General features: G+C 46.4%; 1 non-coding gene across 1 annotated transcript; it reads right to left on the reverse strand.

Moving 5' to 3' along the window:
• Window positions 1-258: 258 nt before the first annotated feature.
• On the reverse strand, window positions 259-413 carry LOC131270292 (5.8S ribosomal RNA). Its single transcript, XR_009179398.1, has one exon. It is a non-coding gene; the product is annotated as a 5.8S ribosomal RNA (ribosomal RNA).
• Window positions 414-20,711: the final 20,298 nt, after the last annotated feature.

A 20,711-nucleotide genomic window follows, 5' to 3' on the forward strand; every position in this document is an offset into this window, starting at 1 on the left:
TATTTAAATAAATAAATAAGCTGAAGCTAGACATCAGTAAACACCACCACAGACACCACAAGCACGCCTTCTCCTCGTACTTCCGCCTCACGCGGGAACACGGACGCTCTAAATACTTCGAATTCCAATGCCAGTATATTGTAAACCACGGGTTCTTTAATGCTAGCGGGTCGTCGCGACCCTAGTTAACATCATGGTGCACGTCTCGTGACGGGTGTCACGGCGTAGTTAAATGTATGCGATACATTTCTCAAATATAAGCGCTCAGTCATCTGTACATCATGGTAGGTTCCCACGACGTGCAATATGCGTTCAACTTATCAATGTTCATGTGTCCTGCAGTTCACATTATGACGCGCAGTTAGCTGCGGTCTTCATCGATCCATGAGCCGAGTGATCCACTGCCGAGGGTGACTAACTTGCGTAAGCCGCCGCTGTGCGCGTATACCCGTTCCCCGTAGGGAGGAGCAAGCCGCCGCTTAGAGACGAAGCATAAAGTGTCCTCATTCCACATAGGGCAAGCTGGATGAATCCATTTTACCCAGGACGGCCGAAGCGGCGTGGACCAGGGGAGAACTGAACCTTATACTTCACACCACAGTAAGTCTACGTGTCCTCTTCCACATAGGGCAAGCTAGAACTAACTATCTTACCCAGGACTGCCGAAGCAGCGTGGACCAGGGGAGGAACACACTTTTCATGGAAACGTAAGGCATCCATGACTGCCATAACGTAAGCCGCCGCTGTGCGCGTATACCCGTTCCCCGTAGGGAGGAGCAAGCCGCCGCTTAGAGACGAAGCATAAAGTGTCCTCATTCCACATAGGGCAAGCTGGATGAATCCATTTTACCCAGGACGGCCGAAGCGGCGTGGACCAGGGGAGAACTGAACTTTATACTTCACACCACAGTAAGTCTACGTGTCCTCTTCCACATAGGGCAAGCTAGAACTAACTATCTTACCCAGGACTGCCGAAGCAGCGTGGACCAGGGGAGGAACACACTTTTCATAGAAACGTAAGGCATCCATGACTGCCATAGTGCGTAAGCCGCCGCTGTGCGCGTAAACCCGTTCCCCGTAGGGAGGAGTCAAGCCGCCGCTTAGAGACGAAGTATGAAGTGTCCTCTTCCACATAGGGCAAGCTAGAATGAACTATCTTACCCAGGACCGCCGAAGCAGCGTGGACCAGGGGAGAACTGAACTTTATACTTCACACCACAGTATTGAGTAATGTGCCCTCTTCCACATAGGGCAAGCTGGAATGTTCCATTTTACCCAGGACGGCCGAAGCGGCGTGGACCAGTGGAGGACTACACAATCATGAGGTTTGATATCGACTTGTGTGTTTCAATAGGATACCGATGGTATGGTTTGAACCGATTTGATTTAGCCATTCTGAAGTCATCACTTGGTTGAAGCGCTGAACTAGGGAGGCATCGTTTACATATATATTGGTTTTCGCATGCTCTACTAGGTTAATGTCATGAGGTTGGCTATCGAGCATGCCCAAGTGATGACTTGATTGTGTGCTTGCTTGAATTCTTCACATTTCATACCATCGGTTAGTTGTCGAATCATTCCTCGATCATAACCTTCGTTCTTGGTTCATGTATGCTCTCTTCCACATAGGGCAAGCTAGAATTAACTATCTTACCCAGGACCGCCGAAGCAGCGTGGACCAGGGGAGAACTATACTTTGTCTTGTATGCCCTCTTCCACATAGGGCAAGCTAGAACTAACTATCTTACCCAGGACCGCCGAAGCAGCGTGGACCAGTGGAGGACTATACTTTGTTCATAACACCACAGTATTGAGTAATGTGCCCTCTTCCACATAGGGCAAGCTAGAATGAACTATCTTACCCAGGACCGCCGGAGCAGTGTGGACCAGTGGAGGACTACACAATCATGAGGTTTGATATCGACTTGTGTGTTTCAATAGGGTACCGATGGTATGTTTTGAACCGATTTGATTTAGCCATTCTGAAGTCATCACTTGGTTGAAGCGCTGAACTAGGGAGGGGCATCGTTTACATATATATTGGTTTTCGCATGCTCTACTAGGTTAATGTCATAGGGTTGGCTATCGAGCATGCCCAAGTGATGACTTGATTGTGTGCTTGCTTGAATTCTTCACATTTCATACCATCGGTTAGTTGTCGAATCATTCCTCGATCATAACCTTCGTTCTTGGTTCATGTATGCTCTCTTCCACATAGGGCAAGCTAGAATTAACTATCTTACCCAGGACCGCCGAAGCAGCGTGGACCAGGGGAGAACTATACTTTGTCTTGTATGCCCTCTTCCACATAGGGCAAGCTAGAATGAACTATCTTACCCAGGACCGCCGGAGCAGCGTGGACCAGTGGAGGACTATACTTTGTTCATTACACCACAGTATTAAGTATGGTGTCCTCTTCCACATAGGGCAAGCTAGAATTAACTATCTTACCCAGGACCGCCGAAGCAGTGTGGACCAGGGGAGGACTATACTTTATACTTCACACACTAGCCAAATTGAAGTCATCACTTGGTTGAAGCACTGAACTAGGGCGAGTCTATCGTTTACTTTGCATTGGGATAATACGCTGCATGCTCTCTTAGGTTAATGTCATGTGATTGGCTATAGAGCATGCCCAAGTGATGACTTTGTTTCAAGCTCAACAGGTAGGGTATTGAGTCCTCTTCCACATAGGGCAAGCTAGAATTAACTATCTTACCCAGGACCGCCGGAGCAGCGTGGACCAGGGGAGAACTATACTTTGTCTTGTATGCCCTCTTCCACATAGGGCAAGCTAGAACTAACTATCTTACCCAGGACTGCAAAGCAGCGTGGACCAGTGGAGGACTATACTTTGTTCATTACACCACAGTATTAAGTATGGTGTCCTCTTCCACATAGGGCAAGCTAGAACTAACTATCTTACCCAGGACCGCCGAAGCAGTGTGGACCAGGGGAGGACTATACTTTATACTTCACACACTAGCCATACTGAAGTCATCACTTGGTGGGGGTGAACTACGGCGGTATCTATCGTTTTGGTTCGGTCTATATAGGGTCGCTTGCATGCTCATTCGAATATAATGTAATTGTGTATGGCTTTATGAGCATGCCCAAGTGATGACTTTGTTTCAAGCTCAACAGGTAGGGTATTGAGTCCTCTTCCACATAGGGCAAGCTAGAATGAACTATCTTACCCAGGACCGCCGGAGCAGCGTGGACCAGGGGAGGACTCTATACTTTATACTTCACACCACAGTATTGAGTACGTCTTGCATAAAGCCCCTAATGAGAACCACGAGGGCTCTCTCAATGTAGAACCACGAGGGCTCTAGTACCGATTCTCTCGGTACGGCTTGGTCCGTGTTCCTTTATGCTTGTACTCGCAGAAAGTCTCAACCCGGAGGTCTTGACTTTGATTGTCATAGTTGGACTACGACGGGGCATCCGACCATTGCTGATCGAACACCCCTGATTCACCATCTTTCGGGTAGGCGGTACGCGTACCTCCGGACGCGGAAGTCTCAACCCGGAGGTCTTGACTTTGATTGTCATAGTTGGACTACGACGGGGTATCCGACTCATCGAATACCCCAGAAGCACACCATCTTTCGGGTAGGCGGTACGCGTACCTCCGGACGCGGAAAGTCTCAACCCGGAGGTCTTGACTGTGGTTGTCATAGTTGGACTACGACGGGGTATCCGACTCATCGAATACCCCAGAAGCACACCATCTTTCGGGTAGGCGGTACGCGTACCTCCGGACGCGGAAGTCTCAACCCGGAGGTCTTGACTTTGATTGTCATAGTTGGACTACGACGGGGTATCCGACTCATCGAATACCCCAGAAGCACACCATCTTTCGGGTAGGCGGTACGCGTACCTCCGGACGCGGAAGTCTCAACCCGGAGGTCTTGACTTTGATTGTCATAGTTGGACTACGACGAGGCATCCGACCATTGCTGATCGAACACCCCTGATTCACCATCTTTCGGATAGGAGGTGCGCCCACCTCCGACGCGGAAGTCTCAACCCGGAGGTTCGGACTTAGAGTTTTTCCCATTTAAAAGTTTTTCTCTTAGCCATACTGAAGTCATCACTTGGTGAACGATTGAACTAGGGCGGGTTAATCGTTAATAGATATCATGTGGTTTGCATGCTCTCTTAGGTTAAGGTCATGTGGTTGGCTATCGAGCATGCCCAAGTGATGACTTTGTTTCACGCTTGCTTGATTTCTTCATGATTCCCTGTTATATAGTGTATTCATTCGAGAACAGGGAATCTTTGGTTTTGCTCAACAGGTATTGGATGTCAACTTGGTATCTAGATCGCATTAAGTCTCAACCCGCAGGTTCGGACTTGTATAGTGACATCTTGTTACGGTCTTGAGTCTCAACCCGCAGGTTCGGACTACTTAGTGTTTGATCGAATATAATATGGCAACTTGTGCCTAAGTCTCAACCCGCAGGTTCGGACTTCTGTTTATTTGGCCAATGTATGTATAAGGCAACTTGTGCCTAAGTCTCAACCCGCAGGTTCGGACTTGTTAGTGTTTCGTCAACTTTCATATGGCAACTTGTGCCTAAGTCTCAACCCGCAGGTTCGGACTTGTGTATTTGTTCGAAGTCATGTATAAGGCAACTTGTGCCGAAGTCTCAACCCGCAGGTTCGGACTTGTGTATTTGTTCGAAGTCATGTATAAGGCAACGTGTGCCTAAGTCTCAACCCGCAGGTTCGGACTTCTATAGTGTTTCGTCAATTATCATATGGCAACTTGTGCCGAAGTCTCAACCCGCAGGTTCGGACTTCTGGAAGGATCACTTGGCCACTAATGATCCTTCCGCAGGTTCACCTACGGAAACCTTGTTACGACTTTTACTTCCTCTAAATCATCAAGTTCGGTCAACTTCGATAAAGCAGACGCGGTTCACGAGGATCCAGCGAACGATCATCTCCAAAGACCTCACTAAATAATCCATCGGTAGTAGCGACGGGCGGTGTGTACAAAGGGCAGGGACGTATTCAACGCTGGCTGATGACCAGCACTTACTAGAAGTTCCGAGTTCATATGGACCATTGCAATCCATAATCCCTACTAAGTGAGTATTTGAGTGATTTCCCGTTCCTCTCGGAATAGGAGACACGCTGCTACCCACATTGTAGCACGCGTGTAGCCCAGAACATCTAAGGGCATCACGGACCTGTTATCGCTCGATCTCATTTTGCTAAACACAAATTGTCCTGCTAAGCAGCGTACCGTAAGTGCACTTGCGCACACGAACAGCGAAGGTGTCAGGTCATACTCCACCGAAAGGTCCTAACCCGTTCCAATCGGCATCGACGCATTAACGCTGACTGCGTTCTAGTTAGCATATGTGAGTCACGTTCGTTATCGGAATTAACCAGACAAATCAATCCACGAACTAAGAACGGCCATGCACCACTACCCTTAAATTTGAGAAAGAGCTATTAATCTGTCTCACCTCCATAAGTTCGGACCTGGTAAGTTTTCCCGTGTTGAGTCAAATTGAACCGCAAGCTCCATTTCATTGTGGTGCCCTTCCGTCAATTCCTTTAAGTTTCAACTTTGCAACCATACTTCCCCCGGAACCTGACTTTGGTTTCCCGGAAGCTACTGAGAGCACCTGGTTGTAGCGTCTCCCAATTGCTAGTTGGCATCGTTTACGGTTAGAACTAGGGCGGTATCTAATCGCCTTCGATCCTCTAACTTTCGTTCTTGATTAAAGAAAGCATCCTTGACAAATGCCTTCGCTTTAGTTAGTCTTACGACGGTCTACGAATTTCACCTCTCGCGCCGTAATACTAGTGTCCCCAACTACTTCTGTTAATCATTACCTCCGGTCTGAGTACAAACCAATGAAAGATTAGACCAAGGTCGTATTCCATTATTCCATGCAAGATTATTCTAGGGCGTTTGGGCACCCTGCTTTAAGCACTCTAATTTGTTCAAGGTAAACGTGAGCGGTCGAGCTCTATGTTACACTTGCACCCGTTGAAGGGCACACCATGACACAGACTTGGTGCCCTACCACACCATTGAGTCGCAACCAGATTCCGACTTGGCCCACCGACCACGGGTTGACCGGGTCGGCGGAGCCGGACTGTGTTGGACAAGTATCAACTTCGAACGTTTTAACCGCAACAATTTTAATATACGCTAGTGGAGCTGGAATTACCGCGGCTGCTGGCACCAGACTTGCCCTCCACTTGATCCTCGTAGAAGGATTTATGCTCTACTCATTCCAATTATGAAACATCATTAAAGAGTTTCATATTGTTATTTCTCGTCACTACCTCCCCGTCCCGGGATTGGGTAATTTACGCGCCTGCTGCCTTCCTTGGATGTGGTAGCCATTTCTCAGGCTCCCTCTCCGGAATCGAACCCTGATTCCCCGTTACCCGTTGCAACCATGGTAGTCCTCTATACTACCATCCATAGTTGATAGGGCAGATATTTGCGAGATCTGTCGTCGGTGCGAGACCATACGATCAGCATCATTATCCAGACTTCAACTCAATGACACGGAGAACCCGCGATTGGTTTGACTAATAAGTGCACCAGTTCCCGCGAGGGTCCTGGCATGTTGCATGTATTAGCTCTAGATTTTCCACAGTTATCCAAGTAACTAGGTTGATGATCTCGTAAATTATAGCTGTTATACTGAGCCTTATGCGGTTTCACATTAAATCTGTTTGTACTTAGACATGCATGGCTTAACCTTTGAGACGAGCGTATATTACTGGTAGGATCAACCAGAATTCCGACTTTGCGTTCGAATGTTCATTGTCCCATTGCACCCGGAGGAGCAAACACCACGTTCTATATGTTGTCAAGTCCGGTAGCACACGGGAGGCGAGCCCCCGTGCGAACCTCATTGCCCTCGTATCACACACACACCCGATGCACCGGACAGGCACTTGAGCGGCATTCGACTCCGCTAAGCGCTCGTGCGCCCGATTGTGCATGCGCTGACGGGGCCTTCATACCCCTACCACAGCGACCTTATGCCAAACTTCCATGAATACTTAGGTGAGCTGACAAGGGCCTTCATTTCCCTACCATCAACTAAAGGACACGCTAGGCGCGTCCGATCATTGCAACTGCGGGGCTTTCATACCCCAATCACCACAGTACGCAATTCACCAGAGTTTAATCACAACCCCCCCGGACATGGCACACTATTAACTTGCAACAAAACTTAGTGTGTGCCGGGCACATCGGTTCCACAAAATCATTCCCGATGTACCCCAATTGGGGTTGCGAACGCATTCACGGTCCTCTGACACACCCAACCAAGCGTGGATACTACATACCTCAAACACCCAGTACACTAACAGACAAATCAACATATGGTTGCTTTCCCCCAGACATTTGCCAATCACTTGGCACCCGGACGGGAACTCGCTCCTGATTGCGCCAATGCCACCCATTTGCCAAGAGCGAGTTCTGTATGTAGATTTCATTTGGAAAGACAACCGTGTACTGGATATTCTATCCGACGATTACAGATGACGAGTACGAGACTCGACTACACTCACGGATAATACATTTTGGGTCGAGATTGCTTTCGGGGTTTTCGATTGGTCTTGCGCTTGTAAACGTATAACTTTGACTTGTGGTAACCTCGGTATGTTAGTCGATCACGTGGTTGTGAACTGGGTACGGGTGGGCAATCTGTTCACTTGCACTCTGGGTAGGAATATGGTGAGCGCTATAGGTTAAAGATCATGGTATGGTTCCATCGTGATGACTTTCGCTAGATAGTAGTATGTTTGGATAGTTATAACGTTTTTGGCCATTTGTTCATAGTGTTCGGTTCATTCAGGAATTCGATTGGTCTTTGCTTCACACACGTGGTCGATCACTTGGATGTGAACTAGGGTGAGATTAAGGTGTTCACTAGTGCTCTTCGGTTTTGGATCAGTACTGAGCACTTGATTGGTTTCGCATAATATGTATCCATAGTGATGACTCTTTCCAGCTTAAGATTTCGTTACCGGTTTCGAATCCTCCCCACGTTCGCTTTTACTTGGTTAGGTTTTCGAGTGTAGATTTGAAAGCAATCTCATGTATGTATCCCATCTGATATAAGCCACTGACAGTTCATGTCACCTCGTTCAACTCTCGCTGGGTCACAGAAGTATGTTACTGCGCCCATTATCCCTACTCGGATAGGTTCGGTTCGTTCGTTTTATACTACGGTGAGTAAACTCAATTTGTGCATCGCATAGCCATGGAAAGCAAGCTTTCGCGGGCCTCTTCGACTGTTTTGATACGAGCTTTGCCCGTGATGCTTGTCATCCCAGGATACTAGACCCCTTTGGACGACCGCATGACCATCAGAAAGTAAATTCCACGTTCGATTTGGGGTGTGAACCCCGAACATAAAGTCTTTGTGTAGAACCACGAGGGCTCTATAGTACCGATTCTCTCGGTACGCTTGGTCCGTGTTCCTTTATGTTCGTACTCTTGTGAATAAGATTCACGTTCGTTTTGGGATATTTGCTACTGTCACCGTTTGAGTACTATGGGGCTTGAACCCCTAACATAAAGTCTTTGTGTAGAACCACGAGGGTTCTATAGTACCGATTCTCTCGGTACGCTTGGTCCGTGTTCCTTTATGTTCGTACTCTTGTGTGTATAATATTCATGTTCGGTTTGGGATATTTGCTACTTTCACCAGGGTCCCGTTCTTCATACAAGTCTGCCTTGCTAATGTGGTAACTTTATAGTGTAGTTCTGACATCCCAATTTTGGGACTTAGCCGATTTTTCGTATATTTCCATATGACCCATAGGGTCCCTTTCTTCATACAAGCTTGCCTAGGGCGATCGGTCAAAACTTGTCTTACTATTCGATTGGTCTTCGCACTTTCACCCTAGGCAGTTCGCCTAGGTCTTTCTTCTTGAGGAGGCCAAAACCCGAAATAAGGAGGTTCGGCCGACCCTGAAACCTCCCCTGTCTGAACTACACTAACCCGATTTTTCAGGGTCCTCAGCGCCATACAACTTTGCCTAGGTCACTTGTACTCTTGACTTAGGCCATCCGACTTGGTCCGTGTTTCTTCCTAGGGTTCACCTAGGTACTTTGCCTTGCTTGATGTGGTAACTTTTTAGTGTAGTTCAGACATCCTTATTTTGGGACTTATCCGATTTGTCATGTATTTCCATATGACCCATAGGGTCCCTTTCTTCATACAAGCTTGCCTAGGGCGATCGGTCAAAACTTGTCTTACTATTCGATTGGTCTTCGCACTTTCACCCTAGGCAGTTCGCCTAGGTCTGTCTTCTTGAGGAGGCCAAAACCCGAAATAAGGAGGTTCGGCCGACCCTGAAACCTCCCCTGTCTGAACTACACTAACCCGATTTTTCAGGGTCCTCAGCGCCATACAACTTTGCCTAGGTCACTTGTACTCTTGACTTAGGCCATCCGACTTGGTCCGTGTTTCTTCCTAGGGTTCACCTAGGTACTTTGCCTTGCTTGATGTGGTAACTTTTTAGTGTAGTTCAGACATCCTTATTTTGGGACTTATCCGATTTGTCATGTATTTCCATATGACCCATAGGGTCCCTTTCTTCATACAAGCTTGCCTAGGGCGATCGGTCAAAACTTGTCTTACTATTCGATTGGTCTTCGCACTTTCACCCTAGGCAGTTTGCCTAGGTGTAGCTTCTTGAGGAGGTCAAAACCCAAAATAAGGAGGTTCAGCCGACCCAAAAACCTCCCCTGTCTAAACTACACTAACCAGATTTTTCAGGGTCCTCACCGTCATACAACTTTGCCTAGGTCACTTGTTCTCTTGACTTAGGTCATCTGACTTGGTCCGTGTTTCTTGCTAGGGTTCACCTAGGTACTTTGCCTTGCTTGATGTGGTAACTTTTTAGTGTAGTTCAGACATCCCAATTTTGGGACTTAGCCGATTTTTCATGTATTTCCATATGACCCATAGGGTCCCTTTCTTCATACAAGCTTGCCTAGGGCGATCGGTCAAAACTTGTCTTACTATTCGATTGGTCTTCGCACTTTCACCCTAGGCAGTTTGCCTAGGTGTAGCTTCTTGAGGAGGTCAAAACCCAAAATAAGGAGGTTCAGCCCACCCAGAAACCTCCCCTGTCTAAACTACACTAACCAGATTTTTCAGGGTCCTCACCGTCATACAACTTTGCCTAGGTCACTTGCACTCTTGACTTAGGCCATCTGACTTGGTCCGTGTTTCTTGCTAGGGTTCACCTAGGTAGTTTGCCTTGCTTGGTGTGGTAACATTTGAGTGTAGTTCTGACATCCCCATTTTGGGACTTAGCCGATTTTTCGATCAATACCATATGACCCATATGGGTCCTTTGCTTCATATAAGTTTGCCTTGCTTGGTGTGGTAACATTTGAGTGTAGTTCTGACATCCCCATTTTGGGACTTAGCCGATTTTTCGTAAAATACCATATGACCCATCAGGGTCCTTTGCTTCATATAAGTTTGCCTTGCTTGGTGTGGTAACATTTGAGTGTAGTTCTGACATCCCCATTTTGGGACTTAGCCGATTTTTCGTAAAATACCATATGACCCATCAGGGTCCTTTCCTTCATATAAGTTTGCCTTGCTTGGTGTGGTAACATTTGAGTGTAGTTCTGACATCCCCATTTTGGGACTTAGCCGATTTTTCGATCCATCCCATATGACCCATCAGGGTCCTTTTTCTTCATATAAGTTTCCCAAGACTTAGTGCTTTTTTCCTTTGGACACCAATATCACCCTTGCGGGTATCTTTGATCTTCTCACTTTGTATTGGCCGAATGTAGGTCTTGCCATGCCAAACATATAATTGTTCTACACCAAGTCTCTATCTCGTACCGCCAGCTCGGTACATTCGATTAACCTGCCCTTAAGGCACCCGGGACTTAGCCATTTTTTCACATTTTTCATGATTTTGAGGCAACTTTTCTCGACTTTGTCACCTTATATCACCAAGATCCTTTCCCTTTAGCGCTTCACTCTGTTCGTATGATATTTAGCGCTGACTATCACCTTTCTATCGCTGAGCTTAACTTCTTATTCGGTGCCATAGAGCCAGAGATATTTGGTGTATGCTGTTATAAGGGAAGTTTGTCACTTTTTCAAAGGCCCACTTTGGGACGCCCATATCTCACCTTCAGGTATCTTCGATCTTCTTGTCGTCTATGGACGAAACTTAGGTCTTGTCTTGGCCAACTTATAAATGTTCTACGGCCAAGCCGTATCTCTTACCGCCAGCCCGGTATTTTTGGACTTAGCCGGATTTTCGCCTCTCGTGGTAACAATTTCTGTCTTTGACTCACAATAACACCCGAACGGTCACATGCTAGCGCTTTGCTTGGTAGGAATTATAGTTAGCGCTACCTTTTCTCTTTCCATCGATACCTTGTTCGTTCCATTCCATGCCATACAGCCGAAGTTATGATGTTTCCCGTTTTCCATATCATGTGGAGCTTATGCTCTGGGAAAACCATCTAACACCTGTACCACCCTTTTGGGTACCACCGATCTCGACACTATGTTCGGGCCAAATATAGGTTATAACATGCCGAACTTATAATTGTTCTACCCCAAGTCTCTATCTCTTACCGCCTGCTCGGTATTTTACTCGTAAGTCCAAATTTCACAACTTGTACTTTTTGGCCCAATGTACTCGAGTTTCAATTTTGGTAACATTTTTCGACTTTGACACTTAATAACTTCCAAATCATGCTAGTTAGCGCTTTGCTTTCTTCTAGTCGTATCTAGCGCTGGGTGTTACCTTTCCAAAACATATCCTAGCTCAACAATCCATGCCATACAGCCGGAGCTATACGGTGCACAAGTCAAATCCATTTTAGCCATGTTTCATTTTTGCCAATTTTTGACCACTCGTATCACCCTTCCAGAGTGGTCCGATCTTCTTGCTTTCTATGGCCGACTTTTAGGTCTTGTAGAGGCAAACTTATAAGTATTCCACGTCAACCCGCTATCTCTTACCGCCTGCTCGGTATTCTTGGTCTTGTGTGATTTTTGGCCATTTTGGTATTATTTTTCGACTTTGTCGCTTAATAACTCCGTTTTGCTCAACACTTAGCGCTTCGGTTGTTTGGGATTATAGTTAGCGCTCGGTTCAACCTTTCCAACACTGACCTTAGCTTGTCAATCCGTTCTATACAGCCTGAGTTATTCGCGATACCGTGTTTCAACCCATTTCTCAAGTCTCGTTTTGGTCCAACTTTGAACCAGCCATATCACCCTGATGGGTACCTCCGATCTTCTCGCTCTATATTGGCCAAAGTTAGGTCTTGTGGTAACGTACTTATGATTGTTCTACGCCGTGTTCGTAGCTCTTATCGTTCGCCCGCTATTTTCGATCATAAGGTGAATTTTCGCCTCTAAACCACCATTTTTCACCTTTGCCCTCTAATATGACCGACTTGCTCAACACCTAGCGCTTCGCTTGGTAGGACACATAGCTAGCGCTCGTCAAGACCTTTCCAACGCATATCCAAGCTTTCCGATCCGAGCCATACAGCCTGAGCTATAGGCGATACCGTTTTTCCCATTTTCTTGGTCACATGCACTTTAGGGTACCCCTTTTTGCCTTTGACCCTTAATACCTCCTCCGGGTCACTAGTAGGCGCTCAGCTTGGTAGGAAACATAGCTAGAGCAGGCCTTCACCTTTCCAAAACTGCCGAAAGTGTATCGATCCGACATCTAGAACCAAAGTTATGGTCATTCCCATCATGCTCTACTTTCATGGTCAACCTCCACCAAGCACACCTAGGTTGGACCAACTTTCACCAACTCATCTCGAACCCCAAATTTGCTTCGACCTACTAGGTTTCCCTAGTAAAGTGGTCAAAACATCCATTACAACACGACTGGTCTTTCTGGTGGTCGACCTAGGCGACTTTGTTCGACGACCACCACCCCATGGAACTAAAAGACGTCCCTTGATACGGACCACCGATACATTTTCCGGCCTGTCTAAACTACACTCATCGAAATTTTTTTGGGTCCCCACCGTCATACAAGTTTCCCTAGGTCAAGTTTTTCTTCCGGATCGGCCGCGGACCTCACTTTTCATTATCTAGGGAGGCCATAGGGCCCCAAAAGGGGTTTTTTAAAATTTTCGACACTTTCGACTTTGGTCGGATTTTTTCCGATTTTGGTCCGACCTAGGGACTTGGTGGTCCAAGGAGCCTCGGGACCAAACTTTTTTCTCAGGGGTCCCTACCTCCATACAACTTTGCCTAGGTCAATTTTTTGTTCCAAATCGACCGCGGATTTCACTTTTCAATATCTGGGGCTCGTGTAGAGTCCGAATATGAGGTTTTCTCATTTTTCGACATTTTCGACTTTTTTCGACTTTTTTCGGGTTTTTCGACCTAGGGGTCCGCCGAACAAATTTTGGGTCAAAAATTTTTATTGAACTAGTCGAAAGTACGCAAAAAGATAAGACTTTTTGCCGAAGACACCATGCCCCGGAACCGACTCCTTCCCCTTCAAAATTGGGGACAAACGTGATTTTTGAAACTTTTCCTTAGGGAGCCCAAGACTTAGAAAATTTTCAAATTCTCGATTTTTCGATTGCGAGCTAGCGCTTTGCGGTCTTCTGCAATGTTGTAGATCTCGACGAGATAAGACTTTTTGGTCAAGGGACATTTTGCCCTCCGACCCCTCCTTCCCCCCTCAAATCGCCCCCCAAAGTGCAATTTTTGCATTTTCACCTCTTTGCACGCACTGTTCGGCCCAAATGGCCACTTTCTATGGGTCTGAGCGCTTTGCGGTCTTCGGCAAACTTTTAGAGCGTACCAAGCCCTAATTATAATTGTTCTACAACACCTTCGTACCTCTTCATCCCTGGCCGCTATTCGCGTACCAAGGTAATTTTTGTTCATTTTGTCAACATTTTTCATCTTTGACTGCTTATATCGGCCTTGTGATGAACCGATAGCGCTTCGCTGTGTTCTAACGTAAGTTAGTACTGCTCAATACCTTTCCAAATCATGTCTTAGATTGTCATTTGCTTGCATACAGCCGGAGCTATGAGCGATACCGTAAAAAGTACCGAAACTTGGAAAAATCCTTTGATCGCCCATATCCCCCCTTTGGGGGCCAGATATCGAAAAAAGTTCTGATTCAAAAAGTTGCGCATTAACGTGTTCTAGTTATGCCTAGAACATTTCACTTCGCTAGCTGGCCTGCAACTTAGCCGTAATTGGGATTTTAGGGTGTTCTTGGAGGGCCCATTTCCTGCGACTTGGTATCTTTTGGGCCCAATGTTTCTCTAATATCTCCACGAGTTTTCCAGATAGCCTTTTCAAACTTTCAGGGTGCCTAGAACACCTCAAGACCTTTCCAACGCTATGCCGTTTGCCTCGCTCGGACATCTACAGCCAAAGTTATTCGAGGTACACGGTACCTTACCCTGTTTTCTCAGTACTTGGTCGAAAATTTCGATCAGCCATATGACCGACTTGGACAACCCTGAGCGGGTTGGCCCCATATAACTAAACTTTCGTCTCGTGGAGGCAAACTTATAAATATTCCACGTCAACTCGCTATCTCGTACCGCCTTGACGGTATACTTGGTCCAAGGGCCATTTCCAGCGACTTGGTCGCAATTTCGCTCTAAGTTTCGCTAATACCTTCGTCCGTGGACATGGTGATTTTTTGTTCGTATTTTTCCTTGATAGTCCCACTCAAGACTATTCCATACCAGAGCCAAGCGTCCCGCTAAGTGCCATACAGCCTGAGCAGTAATTCATGAAAGGTACCTCTACCAGTTTTTGCCATACTTGGGTACAAACTTTGGATCGCCCATATCTCCACTTTGGAGGCCAGCCAGCACCTTGGCCTCATATACTTTTTTGTTGGTCATACCATGCACCAAATATAATTGTTCTACGCCAACTTGCTATCTCTTCTCCAACTTGCCGTTATTCTTGGTCCAAGTCCCATTTCATTCGTTTTTGGACCCATTTTGCTATATGTTTCACTAATAGCTTCGGCCATGGACAAGCTGATTTTCTATTTGTATTTTTCCTTGATAGTCCCACTCAAGACCATTCCAAAACACACCGCAGCTTGTCGCTCGGTGGCAAACTGACCAAGTTATAATTCATGAAAGGTACCTCAACTTGGCACACCACGTGGTCGGCCCAAACCATAAACCAACCAAACGACCGACTTGGAGCACCCTGACCGGGTTGGCCCCATATAATAAAAGTTGCGTCTCTACACGCCCAACTTATGAATATTCTACGCCAAGTCGCTATCTCTTACCGGTAAGCCGGTATTCACCTTCCAAGGGTGATTTTGGTCAAGCGCCATTTCCTGCGACTTGGTCCCCGAATTGGACCATCATCACCTAATATCTCCGTGGTCTTTCAACTCAGCCTCATGAAACTTTCAGGGTAGATAGGTCTCCCCAAGACCTTTCCAACGGTGAGCCGTTTGCCTCGCTCGGCCATCTACAGCCGAAGTTATTAATGGTACTTGGTACCTTACCCTGTTTTTTCCATACTTGTTCGTACTTGGGTACAAACTTTGGATCGCCCATATCTCCACTTTGGAGGCCAGCCAGCACCTTGGCCCCATATACTTTTTTGTTGGTCATACCATGCACCAAATATAATTGTACTACGTCAACTTGCTATCTCTTCTCCAACTTGCCGTTATTCTTGGTCCAAGTCCCATTTCATTCGTTTTTGGACCCATTTTGCTATATGTTTCACTAATAGCTTCGGCCATGGACAAGCTGATTTTCTATTTGTATTTTTGCTTGATAGTCCCACTCAAGACCATTCCAAATCACACCGGAACTTGTCGCTCGGTGGCAAACTGACCGAGTTATAATTCATGAAAGGTACCTCAACTTGGTACACCACGTGGTCGGCCCAAACCATAAACCGACCAAACGACCGACTTGGAGCACCCTGACCGGGTTGGCCCCATATAATGAAAGTTGCGTCTCTACACGCCCAACTTATAATTGTTCTACACCAAGTCTCTATCTCTTACCGCCTGCTCGGTATTTTACTCGTAAGTCCAAATTTCACAACTTGTACTTTTTGGCCCAATGTACTCGAGTTTCAATTTTGGTAACATTTTTCGACTTTGTCGTTTAATAACTTCCAAATCATGCTAGTTAGCGCTTTGCTTTCTTCTAGTCGTATCTAGCGCTGGGTGTTACCTTTCCAAAACATATCCTAGCTTTACAATCCATGCCATACAGCCGGAGCTACATGGTGCACAAGTCAAATCCATTTTAGCCATGTTTCATTTTTGCTAATTTTTGACCACTCGTATCACCCTTCCAGAGTGGTCCGATCTTCTCGCTTTCTATGGACGACTTTTAGGTCTCGTAGAGGCAAACTTATAAGTATTCTACGTCAACCCGCTATCTCTTACCGCTTGCTCGGTATTCTTGGTCTTGTGTGATTTTTGGCCATTTTGGTATTATTTTTCCACTTTGTCGCTTAATAACTCAGTTTTGCTCAACACTTAGCGCTTCGGTTGTTTGGGATTATAGTTAGCGCTCGGTTCGACCTTTCCAACACTGATCTAAGCTTGTCGATCCGTTCCATACAGCCTGAGTTATTCGCGATACCGTGTTTCAATCCATTTCTCAAGTCTCGTTTTGGTCCAACTTTGAACCAGCCATATCACCCTGATGGGTACCTCCGATCTTCTCGCTCTATATTGGCCAAAGTTAGGTCTTGTGGTAACGTACTTATGATTGTTCTACGCCGTGTTCGTAGCTCTTATCGTTCGCCCGCTATTTTCGATCATAAGGTGAATTTTCGCCTCTAAACCACCATTTTTCACCTTTGCCCTCTAATATGACCGACTTGCTCAACACCTAGCGCTTCGCTTGGTAGGACACATAGCTAGCGCTCGTCAAGACCTTTCCAACGCATATCCAAGCTTACCGATCCGAGCCATACAGCCTGAGCTATAGGCGATACCGTTTTTCCCATTTTCTTGGTCACACGCACTTTAGGGTACCCCTTTTTGCCTTTGACCCTTAATACCTCCTCCGGGTCACTAGTAGGCGCTCAGCTTGGTAGGAAACATAGCTAGAGCAGGCCTTCACCTTTCCAAAACTGCCAAAAGTGTACCGATCCGACATCTAGAACCAAAGTTATGGTCATTCCCATCATGCTCTACTTTCATGGTCAACCTCCACTAAGCACACCTAGGTTGGACCAACTTTCACCAACTCATCTCGAACCCCAAATTTGCTTCGACCTACTAGGTTTCCCTAGCAAAGTGGCCAAAACATCCATTACAACACGACTGGTCTTTCTGGTGGTCGACCTAGGCGACTTTGTTCGACGACCACCACCCCATGGAACTAAAAGACGTCCCTTGATACGGACCACCGATACATTTTCCGGCCTGTCTAAACTACACTCATCGAAATTTTTTTGGGTCCCCACCGTCATACAAGTTTGCCTAGGTCAAGTTTTTCTTCCGGATCGGCCGCGGACCTCACTTTTCATTATCTAGGGAGGCCATAGGGCCCCAAAAGGGGTTTTTTAAAATTTTCGACACTTTCGACTTTGGTCGGATTTTTTCCGATTTTGGTCCGACCTAGGGACTTGGTGGTCCAAGGAGCCTCGGGACCAAACTTTTTTCTCAGGGGTCCCTACCTCCATACAACTTTGCCTAGGTCAATTTTTTGTTCAAAATCGACCGCGGATTTCACTTTTCAATATCTGGGGCTCGTGTAGAGTCCGAATATGAGGTTTTCTCATTTTTCGACATTTTCGACTTTTTTCGACTTTTTTCGGGTTTTTCGACCTAGGGGTCCGCCGAACAAATTTTGGGTCAAAAATTTTTATTGAACTAGTCGAAAGTACGCAAAAAGATAAGACTTTTTGCCGAAGACACCATGCCCCGGAACCGACTCCTTCCCCTTCAAAATTGGGGACAAACGTGATTTTTGAAACTTTTCCTTAGGGAGCCCAAGACTTAGAAAATTTTCAAATTCTCGATTTTTCGATTGCGAGCTAGCGCTTTGCGGTCTTCGGCAATGTTGTAGATCTCGACGAGATAAGACTTTTTGGTCAAGGGACATTTTGCCCTCCGACCCCTCCTTCCCCCCGCAAATCGCCCCCCAAAGTGCAATTTTTGCATTTTCACCTCTTTGCACGCACTGTTCGGCCCAAATGGCCACTTTCTATGGGTCTGAGCGCTTTGCGGTCTTCGGCAAACTTTTAGAGCGTACCAAGCCCTAATTATAATTCTTCTACACCACCTTCGTACCTCTTCATCCCTGGCCGCTATTCGCGTACCAAGGTAATTTTTGTTCATTTTGTCAACATTTTTCATCTTTGACTGCTTATATCGGCCTTGCCATGAACCGATAGCGCTTCGCTGTGTTCTAACGTAAGTTAGTACTGCTCAATACCTTTCCAAATCATGTCTTAGATTGTCATTTGCTTGCATACAGCCGGAGCTATGAGCGATACCGTAAAAAGTACCGAAACTTGGAAAAATCCTTTGATCGCCCATATCCCCCCTTTGGGGGCCAGATATCGAAAAAAGTTCTGATTCAAAAAGTTGCGCATTAACGTGTTCTAGTTATGCCTAGAACATTTCACTTCGCTAGCTGGCCTGCAACTTAGCCGTAATTGGGATTTTAGGGTGTTCTTGGAGGGCCCATTTCCTGCGACTTGGTATCTTTTGGGCCCAATGTTTCTCTAATATCTCCACGAGTTTTCCAGATAGCCTTTTCAAACTTTCAGGGTGCCTAGAACACCTCAAGACCTTTCCAACGCTATGCCGTTTGCCTCGCTCGGACATCTACAGCCAAAGTTATTCGAGGTACACGGTACCTTACCCTGTTTTCTCAGTACTTGGTCGAAAATTTCGATCAGCCATATGACCGACTTGGACAACCCTGAGCGGGTTGGCCCCATATAACTAAACTTTCGTCTCGTGGAGGCAAACTTATAAATATTCCACGTCAACTCGCTATCTCGTACCGCCTTGACGGTATACTTGGTCCAAGGGCCATTTCCAGCGACTTGGTCGCAATTTTGCTCTAAGTTTCGCTAATACCTTCGTCCGTGGACATGGTGATTTTTTGTTCGTATTTTTCCTTGATAGTCCCACTCAAGACTATTCCATACCAGAGCCAAGCGTCCCGCTAAGTGCCATACAGCCTGAGCAGTAATTCATGAAAGGTACCTCTACCAGTTTTTGCCATACTTGGGTACAAACTTTGGATCGCCCATATCTCCACTTTGGAGGCCAGCCAGCACCTTGGCCTCATATACTTTTTTGTTGGTCATACCATGCACCAAATATAATTGTTCTACGCCAACTTGCTATCTCTTCTCCAACTTGCCGTTATTCTTGGTCCAAGTCCCATTTCATTCGTTTTTGGACCCATTTTGCTATATGTTTCACTAATAGCTTCGGCCATGGACAAGCTGATTTTCTATTTGTATTTTTCCTTGATAGTCCCACTCAAGACCATTCCAAAACACACCGCAGCTTGTCGCTCGGTGGCAAACTGACCGAGTTATAATTCATGAAAGGTACCTCAACTTGGTACACCACGTGGTCGGCCCAAACCATAAACCGACCAAACGACCGACTTGGAGCACCCTGACCGGGTTGGCCCCATATAATGAAAGTTGCGTCTCTGCACGCCCAACTTATGAATATTCTACGCCAAGTCGCTATCTCTTACCGGTAAGCCGGTATTCACCTTCCAAGGGTGATTTTGGTCAAGTGCCATTTCCTGCGACTTGGTCCCCGAATTGGACCATCATCACCTAATATCTCCGTGGTCTTTCAACTCAGCCTCATGAAACTTTCAGGGTAGATAGGTCTCCCCAAGACCTTTCCAACGGTGAGCCGTTTGCCTCGCTCGGCCATCTACAGCCGAAGTTATTAATGGTACTTGGTACCTTACCCTGTTTTTTCCATACTTGTTCGTACTTGGGTACAAACTTTGGATCGCCCATATCTCCACTTTGGAGGCCAGCCAGCACCTTGGCCCCATATACTTTTTTGTTGGTCATGCCATGCACCAAATATAATTGTTCTACGCCAACTTGCTATCTCTTCTCCAACTTGCCGTTATTCTTGGTCCAATTCCCATTTCATTCGTTTTTGGACCCATTTTGCTATATGTTTCACTAATAGCTTCGGCCATGGACAAGCTGATTTTCGATTGGTATTTTTCCTTGATAGTCCCACTCAAGACCATTCCAAAACACACCGCAGCTTGTCGCTCGGTGGCAAACTGACCGAGTTATAATTCATGAAAGGTACCTCAACTTGGTACACCACGTGGTCGGCCCAAACCATAAACCGACCAAACGACCGACTTGGAGCACCCTGACCGGGTTGCCCCCATATAATGAAAGTTGCGTCTTTACACGCCCAACTTATGAATATTCTACGCCAAGTCGCTATCTCTTACCGGTAAGCCGGTATTCACCTTCCAAGCGTGATTTTGGTCAAGTGCCATTTCCTGCGACTTGGTCCCCGAATTGGACCATCATCACCTAATATCTCCGTGGTCTTTCAACTCAGCCTCATGAAACTTTCAGGGTAGATAGGTCTCCCCAAGACCTTTCCAACGGTGAGCCGTTTGCCTCGCTCGGCCATCTACAGCCGAAGTTATTAATGGTACTTGGTACCTTACCCTGTTTTTTCCATACTTGTTC

This window comes from Anopheles coustani (genome assembly GCF_943734705.1).
Source record: "Anopheles coustani chromosome X unlocalized genomic scaffold, idAnoCousDA_361_x.2 X_unloc_20, whole genome shotgun sequence".
NCBI lineage: Eukaryota > Metazoa > Arthropoda > Insecta > Diptera > Culicidae > Anopheles > Anopheles coustani.